The sequence below is a fragment of the Paroedura picta genome, chromosome 3 (genome assembly GCF_049243985.1).
Source record: "Paroedura picta isolate Pp20150507F chromosome 3, Ppicta_v3.0, whole genome shotgun sequence".
NCBI classification, from domain to species: domain Eukaryota; kingdom Metazoa; phylum Chordata; class Lepidosauria; order Squamata; family Gekkonidae; genus Paroedura; species Paroedura picta.
In genome coordinates, this window is record NC_135371.1 from 38,190,139 (window position 1) to 38,201,779 (window position 11,641).

At 42.1% G+C, this 11,641-nt stretch overlaps 1 long non-coding RNA gene across 1 annotated transcript; it reads left to right on the top strand.

Annotated features, from left to right (window-relative positions):
- Window positions 1-8,086: 8,086 nt before the first annotated feature.
- LOC143831086 (uncharacterized) lies at window positions 8,087-10,870 on the top strand. The gene is made up of 2 exons (XR_013228700.1): window positions 8,087-8,130; window positions 10,672-10,870. It is a non-coding gene; the product is annotated as an uncharacterized LOC143831086 (long non-coding RNA).
- Window positions 10,871-11,641: the final 771 nt, after the last annotated feature.

Genomic DNA, 11,641 nt, shown 5'->3' on the forward strand with positions numbered 1-11,641 from the left:
GAACCCACGGATTTAATAATATGTTTAAAACAAAACATGAAATGCCAGCACAGAATTAAAATTTAGTAATAAAAGGAGGATGCAAAAAAAACAAACAACCCCACAAAAAGAACAGCAGATTGACCAAGAAAATGAAGTGCATTTTAACTTGGCCTTTGAAACAAACATGGGAAACTCAATGAAAGGGCTGGCAGTCTTTACGCAGCAAATCACAGTAAAAAGTGAGGATCACAAGGAACCTGTGTAGGTAGCAGGAACATAAATCTTCAAAACAGATGAGCGAACAAAATAGGGTTAGCGCCATTTTAAAAAAATGGGCCCATTGTTCGGTTGTTGAATTCTTGTAAGCCTGATTGTTGTCACTGAGTAAGGATTCATGTAACTGATGCAAGTTTGACTTCTGCTTTGACTTCTATTTTTGAGGAAGCTGACGATTAAAGCTATTTTGTTCACTCATGTGCCATAAGGATTCCTGTTCCTGCTGCCTACATGGGTTCCTTGTGACCTTGATTTTTTACTGTGATTTATTGCGCACTTTCTTTTTTGTGTCTACTTCATTAAGCAGCAGCTGGACGGATAACCTGAGGCTGATCCTGTATTGAACAGGGGGTTGGACTATATAGCCTGCCTAGCTCCTTCCAACTCGAGGATTCTATGACCACTGAGTGAAACATGTATTATGCTACAATATTTCATGCATTAGTTTCTAAAGTACAAAGATGATTCAGAACTGGAGCTTTGCACTTGATGGAGTTCCTCCTGCCATGGTGTGGCCTAACAATACTACCTCTTAGGGCCAGGCTACTATCACTGTGAAGCGACTCAGCCAAACACTACATGGGACGCCTGTAAGTCTCTGTAAGTCTCCCTCATTTGCTTCCTTGTAACAACCAGTAAAAGAAATGCAAGGGGGAGCGTCATCATTTCCCTCACTTAACCACCTCCTGGAAGCAGCAGCCGATGGACTAAGTTGTCGGATCAGGGAAACCCTGTTTGTGGTGATAACATCCTTGTTCTACCTTACTTTTACTGGAAGTGGCCAGGAACCAGTTATGTTTCATAGTCTGTGATGTTAGCTGTGAACGATAGATATTCTCATTTCAAATGTTACCTGTATGATAAACTAATTTGTGGTGCTGCCCAACCCTCCCCATCTGTAATACTGACATAACATACAGGGTTCTTGTAATAGTAATGTATTTGGAGCACTATGAACATTCTCAAGGACTATGCACATTCTAAGTATTATTGCCCTAAACTAGGGTTGCCAGGTACTCTGTAGCCCCACCCTGGGGGGGGGATGGGGTAGGGTTGCCAGTTCTTGGTAGGAAAACTGGAGATTTGGGGATGGAGCCTGGGCAGAACAGGGACCTCAGGAGAGTACAGCTTGGTGTAGTGGTTAGGAGTGTGGACTTCTAATCTGGCATGCCGGGTTCGATTCTGCACTCTCCCACATGCAGCCAGCTGGGTGACCTTGGGCTCGCCAGGGCACTGATTAAAACTGTTCTGACCAAGCAGTAATATCAGGGCTCTCTCAGCCTCACCCACCCCACAGGGTGTCTGTTGTGGGGAGAGGAAAGGGAAGGCGACTGTAAGCTGCTTTGAGCCTCCTTCGGGTAGGGAAAAGCGGCATATAAGAACCAACTCTTCTTCTTCTTCTACAATGGTATAGAGGGGAGATGAGCTGTCATTCCAGGGGATCCCGAGGTCCCACCTGGAGGTTGGTTTCCCTGCCCTAATCTGAGGGGAAAGTTCCATGTTTTTAATTGATTCTATTTATTGACCGTTTTGTCTCCCTAGGTTACGACGAGTGATTAGAAACACCCTTGGCAGTCCTACCAGTGGCAGAATAAACCCAAACGGCTGGTATATTCCAAGAGCCATTGGTAAGAATGTCAGGATCAGGAACATGATGAAAAATAAAAGTTGATGACTAATGATTTCAAATCTGCACGAAGCTCTCCCTTTTCCTCCCTCCTGCCACCTCCTTTACAAACTGTTGATTTGGCAGCGGTGTAGAACAGTTGAATGTCTGTGGCAGGACATCAAGAGAAAAAATACCAACAGACAGCTAAGTGCATTGCATAATTCTCCCAACCTTAACTTTTGGGCTGTGCATTACTAAACAACAATCAGATGATCTCTCATACTTTGGAAAATAAGAACAGGCTGGAGGGGGAGTGGAGTCATAGCCACAAGGGTTTCTTATTTCCACGTGGATTTTATTGCTGCACTGTTCGGTGTTTCCTGCTATTTATAACATTTGGGCTGCTTTCACATCTCTGTTATATCCCTTCCTAAGGCACACTTCACTTCAGTGCTTCCCCAGAGCTCAGTCTATAATGGCCAAGGCAACCATTTTCAGTGGGGCATTCTGGATTGTTGCTTGCAGCCCTGGGACTGAACTACCTGTTAAGCCAGGGGAACTGATTTTAGGGTCTGTGCACCAAACTTCACAAGATGCAAAGCGCTCTGTGTAAGATGAGCTTGCTTTGCTCAGACTCCTCAGTCACCAAGAGATTCGATGGCAAAGTATGACTGGAGAACAGAAGGAGCCACAGCATGAAAACAACAGAGCAGGCCTGATCAGTCTGAGCAGACTTGCACTAATTGCAAATTGTATTCAAGGCAAAAGTATTCTGCAGATATGCTGCAAAGCAAGTGCTGCTTCTCTTCCTTTTGAACACTGTGTACCAAAGGCACTAGATCTGGGCAGCCAGCATTAAGGCCAGCCAGTGGGGGATGGAGGTGAACTTACTGGGAGCAGGGAGGGAAGAAGCCAGAAATAAGTGCAAAGGATCTCAGCTTTGTATAAGGCCTCTAGAATTAACTTTACCATAGAGCTTTGCCCAAAAGCCAGAATGCCGTCTGGAATCCCTATTCAGCATCCCAAGATTCATTTCAAAATGGATCGCGTGAACTTGCCCAGTCACTCTGGTCATCTTCAGAGCCCTCTCTCCGAGGAAGAGTGCATGCACCCAGAAACGTATTCCTTGAATAAAACTTTGTTGGTGCCGCTCGCCTCAAACTTTGTCTCCCTGTTTGTGTGTTTGTTTTATGAGTCGATGTGTGTTTGTGTGTTGTTTAATTGTGTTAAATACATTATATGTATTTTTGTTTCAAGTTCAAAATGTTTTAACGCTTGCCACCTTGGAGACTGAACAAGGTGGAAAGACAGCATAGAAACATTTAAAGTAAAATATTTAAACTATCGTTTCAAGATCTACCGCCACTTCTCCAGTCCATATCCAGTCTATCCCAGATGAGGCTATGGGCAGTGCCTAGAATGGTTTAGAGCTGTCACATTGGTCCTTGGCTCCATTTACTAACGAGCCAGGGAGGGAAGCAGGAAGTATCCCTATCCTTTCTGTGAAGAATCCTGGCTTTACAGAAATTGTTTCCTCATACATGTGGTACATCCACCGCTGGGACTTTTGCAGGCTTTTACAGAAACGACAGTTCCTTTATGATACCAGTATCCCCCCCCCCTTTAAAATAGTCCAGTTTAAGCCCTCTGGTGGCAAAGGAGTATGTGGTCATGAGGGAAGGAAATGGCGTGTGTGTGGGGGGTGGGGGGTGGGGGAGGGAATAATGGGTAGTCCAAGGGTAGGGAGGTAAAACGGTGTAGATATGGGCAGGGGGTTTCAGAAATTGAGTTTCTTGTTTTTATATGACCCCACTTTGAATACAATCCTTCCCAGAAAGATCTTAGCAAAGCAGATTGAGTGAAGAGCACACTAAGGATGGTGAACAATTGGCTGGAACCCTATTAGAGAATGTTATCATGTGGATTGTCCAGAATAACCTTCTACTGTTTGGTCACAAAACCAGACAAAAAGCTCTGTATGGAAAGAGGCCCTTTCAGAGGTCCAGAGCGGCTCAGTCCACTTCCAGCTTTTGAGACCCCTAGTAGGTTTGCCAACTTCCACTTGGGAAATTCCTGGGGATTTGGGAGCAGGGGCTGGGGATGGTAGAGTTTGGGGAAGTGGGGGACCTCAGCAGTGATCCTTGATTGGTCCTAATAACAAGTAGTGTTTGTTTTTTTTATTTTATCTTGCTTTTGGTACCTTTGGCCCAATTCTCAAGGGCAGAAGTGGGCAAATCTTCAACAGTACACTGCAGTTAGGAACTGTAGAAACTGTAGAGCTGCCGGCCTCCAGGACATACTTGGAGATTTCCAGAATTTAGGAGATCTCCAGACTACGGAGATGTTCCCCTGGGGGAAATGACTGCTTTGGAGAGTGGACTGTATGGCCTTATCCAGAGCTGAGGTTCTTCTCCTCAAGCCCTGCCTTCCCCAAGCTTCACCCCCACATCTCCAGGAGTTTCTTGTCCTGTAGTAACTGGCTTTTCTCCACAGAAATAATCATCTGTATGTAGCCTTGCAGGCTCCAGTTGAGCTGTTCTGAATAAGTGGTTTGTCAATGGTAGCATATGTCAAGCTGCAAAGTGAAGCACTGAAAATGATGCTAGTGGTTACCTTGGTGATGTCTTGATATTTTTAAAGCAATGTATAAATAAGAAGAGACGTAAATGCTCGGTCTCTCTAGCTCTTAGAAACAGGAGCAAACTCGAACGTGAAAATGCCGAGCATACAGCATCTTTAACAGGCACAATTGACTCTTACACAATTGGGACTTACCTAGTAAGAATAAAAGCACCCACAATAAATATTGGAATCAATTAGAAGCTAAGAGTGCTGATCACTTTATGGATTATAGACCCAAGCTAATATTTAGGAGGGGGCAGAGAGATTAGTTTCCTTGTTTGTTCTTTCCATTAGGATGAAAAGGTTTATCTCCAATGTTGGTTCTCCCACATCCCTAAGTAAACCTTTTGCTGTTATCTTCCAAGGTACATTTCAATGGCTCCTTCTCACACAACCACTGAGGGATCAGGAGCAGATTGTTAGTTAAATCTTTATGGGTTTAGCCAACGAGATTGTGGCAACTATTGTACCTACACAGGAAACACACAAATTAGCTCTATACAAGTCCCAGATAACCTAAGAGTAGGAGAAATAAATGGATTCTGTCAGAGATAAAAATCAAAGATATTTTTATCCAGGTAGCTGATGAATCAGATATACTCTGTCTATGTTTGATTTTTTTTTTTAATGACATATCTAATTCTCAACATGGCTTAATCTAAAAACTAGAGACTGGAGCTGTGAATAAATAAGACAGCCTTCTACAAACCTGCAGAAAAATCTGAATTTAAAAACAACCCAAAAAACAATGGGTTAAAATTCCTAAATAATAGAAGCAGTACATGGACTTTGCAGTGATGGAGGTTGCTATTAACAGTACTAACGACCTTCAAGCTTTGGTTTCTGTAAGGAAAAGGCAGAGGGATGGGTAAGGCTATTTCCAAGCCTGTATTGGCTTTTGAAGGAAGACTAATCAAGGACCGTTTCCACACAACGATTCTGCTCCTGGACAGCCTCTGGTTACTGGTGAGTTTTAGAGCTCCCTCTACATGATGTCGCCTGCATCCCGAAGCTGTCCACCCTCCCTTCTCCATTTCCTGCTCCAAGTAATTTTTTAAAAATGGCGTAGTCTGTGTTTCAGCATGATTGCAAAGCTACGTTGACAAAAGTAAAATAAAATCTTCTGCAAAGTGATCATGGTCTTCTTGGGATTGGGCAGGCAAAACACAGCCTCATTTCTGTTTTCTGGAGGTGGAAAATGAGCTGCAAAAGAGGGTGGGTGCATGATCAAGCAGCCTTCACCCAATCATATGGGGGTCTGAACGCTTTTTTAAAAAGCCAACCATTTACCAAAAATGTCTTTTTGGGCTTCAGTTTCCATGTCCAGCCTTCCGACAACACAGGCAGGCAAAAACAGTCCTGTTTGTGTTTTCTGGAGGTGGGAAATGAGCTGGGAAAGTGGGGGGTGGGTGATCAAGCATCCTTCTCCCGATCATACAGAGGACTGAGCACTTTGTTTTTAAGCCAACCATTTACCAAACATGACTTTTTGAACTCCAGTAACCATGTTCAGCATCTCAGAAATCCACACAGACATAAAGTCCAAAAAACCACAAATCCCTCCCCCCCAAAAAAATGCCAAAAAGGAGGGGGGGGATGCTGTATCATTCTGGTGTTTCTCCATAGCAACGGGGCAGTGTTGGAACATACACACACACTGAGAAGTTCCAGCCTGTGCCTTAAATAGCCAGACTTGTCGGGCTATTTGTTGGGCTCTCTACCCACTTACACAATTGACTTGATTGTATTGTTGGTACAAAATAAAGAAATCTAGAAGATAGGTAGTGTTCTCCTCCAGAGTGGACAAAGCACAGGGCAAGGTTCTGGAGTTTTCCCAGGACAGAGATAATACCTGTAATGGACCCATGAGGAATCTCCCAGGAAAGCAAACAAAGGCACGATTACAATGGCCAAGTTAAGTAAAGAGTGAATGGGGTCTTGATGATCCTCCATCAGTGCACTCTGGACCTATTTGCACTGTTGCACTGTTACAATTATTAGTTATTAGTATTATTGTTAAGGTTATTTATATGTTATAGATTGTTTCATTTATTGTTTATACATTTTATGTAAACCGCCCTGAGCCTCTGGGAAGGGCAGTATATAAATATAATAAACAAACAAACAAACAAATAAATAAATAGGACAGAAAGTGAGTGCACCTGTGGTAGATGAGTAAATAAGGGCTATTGGAGTTCCTCGGGCATGGGGGGAAGGAAAGAGCACTTAGAGGGTGATGAGATTAGTAACAGTTCTTAGGTGTGTCATTGATCTGCAAATAGGTATTGTCTCTAGACAGGGGGAGAGAAAAGCTTGCAGCCGAGTATCTCTATGGACTAAGGATGATGTCACCTGAGAAATCCAAGCATCTCCTGGAAAGCAGTACATCCCTTTCTACGTGACTGCAGACATTGCTGTCTGGCCCATTTTTGTATATTTCTAGCACAAAAATGAAATAGCAGAGCATTATAATAGCAGGACATAGGCATCATTAATGAAGGGCGTTTTGGGGCAAACTGCCCCTTAAATTGAGGAGTCTGACCTCTAACAGTAGAAGAGATTTTCTAGTATTGCAGCGACCCTTCAATTTTTTTTTTGTCCTAGGACACGTTTAGAAAACATGCGCACATGCACATAGGTTATATTTTCATTTGAATGGGGGAGGTGGGGGGGGGGGACAACTCTGGTATGGAATGACACATTTCATGGATGTGAGAAGCAATCTACCAACCCAGAATATGACTTCAAGGGCCTGATCTACGCATTACACAGTTGACATATGGACTGTCCACCGATATGCACCTGGGAGTTCCATGCTGGGAGTTCAGTTTTCAGGTGCTTGGGGACCCAATTTAGAATGAGAACATGGCACCTGCGGAAAGAGTGCTTAGCCCCACCTATCATTTTCTTGACCTACGGATTTGGGAAGTACTATTTGCCCTAGTGGCGAAATGTAGCTATCAGTTCATGTAAGATTTTTCAGCTGGGCAAAGGGAGGCTCCCTGGAAATGTTTCAGTTTGGAATAATAACCTAGAGGAAAAGAAGCCACTGTTTTGCTGCACATACTGCAGTCCTGATCTAAATTGGGTCCCCCTATCCCTGAGAACTGGGTTCCCAGCATGAAACTCCAGGCACACAGTTTATCCAGAGTTCTCATGTCGGCTGCATATCTGCCCAATGGACTTGTGCTCACACCGTAGGTGAAGAATCAGCTGTGTGACCTCCCTTAGAATGCTATGTCTGTCTATACACTTAGATTCAGATCAAATTTACCTCTGGCAGCCCTATCCATCAAGTTGCATGCAATTGTTCTCATGAAATTTCAGCTGACAAAACGAAGGTACAGTATGTGCATTTAGCTGAATGGGGTGGTAAAATATGAAATGACTACAGCACTTTAGACTGCAGGTGGAGGAGGCCATCTTCCCAATACTTTCCCATATCCAAGAACTCTCTGCAACAAAAGATCTAGCACATCAGGGAGAAAGGTTCGAACCCTTGCTGTTCCATGTTTCTAGATACAGAAGAAACTGAAGGTATTAAACACACGTACTTCCAGTTTGAAATGGAAAGTCTGTTCTATCACTTCAGAATTCCCCTGCTTTACTGGGCTGCATGTTGGACCAGGTCAATAACTAATGTGAGTAAAACAGTCATGTTTTCTTCCCGAGTTTCTGAAAAGGGGGTTATTTTTATTTCTATTACTATGAGATCTGATTATTGTAATTCTGTATTGGCTGTCTTCCCTAATAAGATTCCGCATAGGCTCCAGATGGCATAAAACATTGCTACTGCTGCTAGGATTTCAAAGAGGGCCAGTGTCACCCATTTTGTGAAAAATCTTTCTGTTGGCAATGGGATTGAATATCGGAAGTCTGCTTCTTTATGTATTTAACTAGAGTAAAATTCCATGTCGAGAGGAAGCGCGCCTGCCCACCATGGACGGTGTGCAGCTCCTAGCAACAGTGTGCAGCTCACTCCGCCAGGAACCTGGGTGTGATCCTGGATGCTTCCCTTACAATGGAAGCCCAGGTCACAAAGGTAGCATGGCTAGCATTTTACCACCTCCGCCAAGCCAAACTACTAGCGCCCTACCTGGAACCAAAACACCTAGCTACAGTGATCCATGCGATGGACTTCTGCAACTCGCTCTACGCAGGCCTACCCTTATCCTTGATCCAGAAACTACAACTGGTGCAAAACACCGCAACCAGGATTCTCACTAAGACATCATGGAGATTTCATATCCGGCCGGTACTCCAAGAACTCAGCTAGCTCCCAGTTCAATTCCGGATTAAGCTTAAGGTTTTGATAATCACCTTTAAGGCCATACGCGGTCTGGGCCCAGTGTATCTGAGAGATCCCCCTCCCTGCTTACACCCCTAGAAGAGCTCTACGCTCCGCCACCTCCAACTGGCTACGGATCCCTGGCCCTAAAGAGGCATGTCGGACTTCAACAAGGGCCAGGGCCTTTTCAGTCCCATCCCCCACCTGGTGGAATGAGCTCCCTGAAGAGATCAGGGCCCTGCCGGAACTTCCACAATTCCACAGGGCCTGCAAAAAGGAGCTCTTCCACCAGGCATTTGGTGGGGCCAACTGACCCATAATATCTACAGCCCCTCTCCAGACTGAGAGATCGAACCTGCTGAGAGAGTGTCAAAGTTATTGTCGAAGTGCTGTTCTAATTGTTCCAGTTGGTATGTTGTTGTTATTGTTATACTGTTATATTGATTTTGATAGTGTTCTATGTAAATGCTCCAAAATGTTTTATGTACACCTCCCAGAGTCGTAGGGAAGGGCGGTATAAATATCTAAATAAATAAATAAATAAATAAATAAATAAATAAATAAATAAATAAATAAATAAATAAATAAATAAATAACACTGATAGTTACTTAATTCTTGACTAACTCTATCAATGGAGCTTTCCATGTAGAATAAACATGTCAGAATTCTAGAATACCATTAATGCAAAGGAAAGGCCAGAAAGTTGACCCACAGTACAGTTGATCCAGCACTGGTCAATTGAAGTGACTTATATACCAATATCCAAGAGTATTTTAAAGTTATAGCAAAATTTCTACTCACATTGTGAATAGACACTTCTTTCTGAGACAAAGGATGTGTGGTTTTTTAGACGAAGACCATGCACATCTAGGGAAGGATCAGAAGCATTTAGCTTATAATGAAGACATAGTCTTGGGAACTGCAAGAACTGGCATCTTAGATTTCAAAACAGGACTTTACCAAGTGCTGAGACTGAGCAAGATAAGACTGTTCCCCAATTCTGACATGTGTACATTTCCCACAGTATATCCAAAGGTAGGTTAAATGGCCAGTTGGTGGCATGTGCCATAACTGTGTTGCATTTTGGTCATTCTTTGGATTCGATATTTTCTTGTGGCCTTCTACATGGGCTTTGGGATCCATCTCTGTCTATTCCATTTATTCTATTTATAAACTGTGTTACAAAATGTGTAATCTATATTATTTTATGTCCATGTGATTTGATTTACATGGGTATGACAACCCTTTAAGATCCATATCCTAGAACATCTATCCTGCTTAAAGCTGTGAGCGCAAGATGTCCCGTGGTAAGGCTACTTGGAGTAAAAGAAACATGATCCGGAGGACCTTGGGTGCTAATTACAGAACTGACATAAATAAATTGCTGTTTCAACAGGATAATTTCCATTTGAACGATTTGTTTCCAAACGGTTTAAATACTACTTGGGACCTTTCGTGCCACTTATGAGACTGTATCTTTAATTAGGTCAACTTTGGCTGCACCTGTCCTTTAGCGCTACTGTTAAAAACCTCAATGTAAGGGGGAGTAATGGGGTTTTTCTTGCCAAAGAGCAGTAAAAAAAAGCCTCTTTGAAACTGAGAGCCTTTGGGACATTGTGTATGATAAGATACATTGTATTGTTTTATAATATTTTTTACATTGTAATATAGTTTATTGTTACTGTAATCACCAGTTCATCCTGTGCTTATATTTTAAGTTCATATTTTAAGGATAAGTTCATCCTGTGCTTATATTTTATACTTTTCTCACAGAAATAATGGAAGTAAATTGAAATGAACTCTGTTTAAAAGTAGGTGGAAATTCTACTGCACACTTAATGTATTATTGTATACCTTTTAATTATTAATAATGCTGTAATGATTATTTTGTAGATTATTCCACTGATGAAGAAATAATTGAAAATGGGGAATTGAAATTTTGTACATATCCGGAACCCGTTCTGGTTATTTTCATGCTTATTTTCAACATACAGATATGATGCAAATATCTATTAAAATATACTTAATATTTTATTCAACTAGAATAATATATTCACATTCATCAAAATAAAAGAGAAATTAGGATAGCCAACTAGTCAAAGTTTGTTTGTTTTTTCTGTATAAAAAGGTCAGCATCAGACACCTCGTTGTTTGGAACTCAGACTTGAAGTTTCTGAATGAATAGCAATAATAATCGTATATAATTAATTGCCATTCATAGCAGCTTTAATATAGGAAACAATTAGCTTCCAGGCTTTTGGTCAAGATCCCCAGTGAGGCAAATTGGTCTTGGTCCATTAACTCAATGAAAACAATGTTAATTTACAGCGTCGGAGACTCTAGCTTCCACTTAGTTAAGCGTGTGTGTATTTGACGACACCAAGAAAAGGCAGAGTTTCCTAGGAGGGGAAAAGCTAAAGCTGTTTAATGAGACCAGTACTAGTACCCCACAGAGCATGAAAGCAATTTGACTAATTGAAACTACAGGGAAGTATAAGTGAGGAAGTGTACTTCATAATTGCCCATGTTGGACATTAGCCAAGGAACCATGGCTAGTATTTATTCTCAAAGAACATGTGAGGGACCATGAGCAAGCTACACTTTTAGTTTGCCTTAGATCCCCACCTTTAATAAACGAACAGAAATGGTGGCAGGATGTATGTGTGTTTAACTTCAATTACCTCTACCTTTCATAATTGAATTATTTCCTTTTTTCACATGCCAATCCAGTCCTTTGGCTAAAGTACTGAAGTGAGGCCTAAGTTGTTTTAGGACTGAAGGACATATCATGAAAAACATTCAATGGCTGACCAAAAGGGAAGCAAGTGCTTAATGTTCAACCTTCATTAATTATGTCACAGCT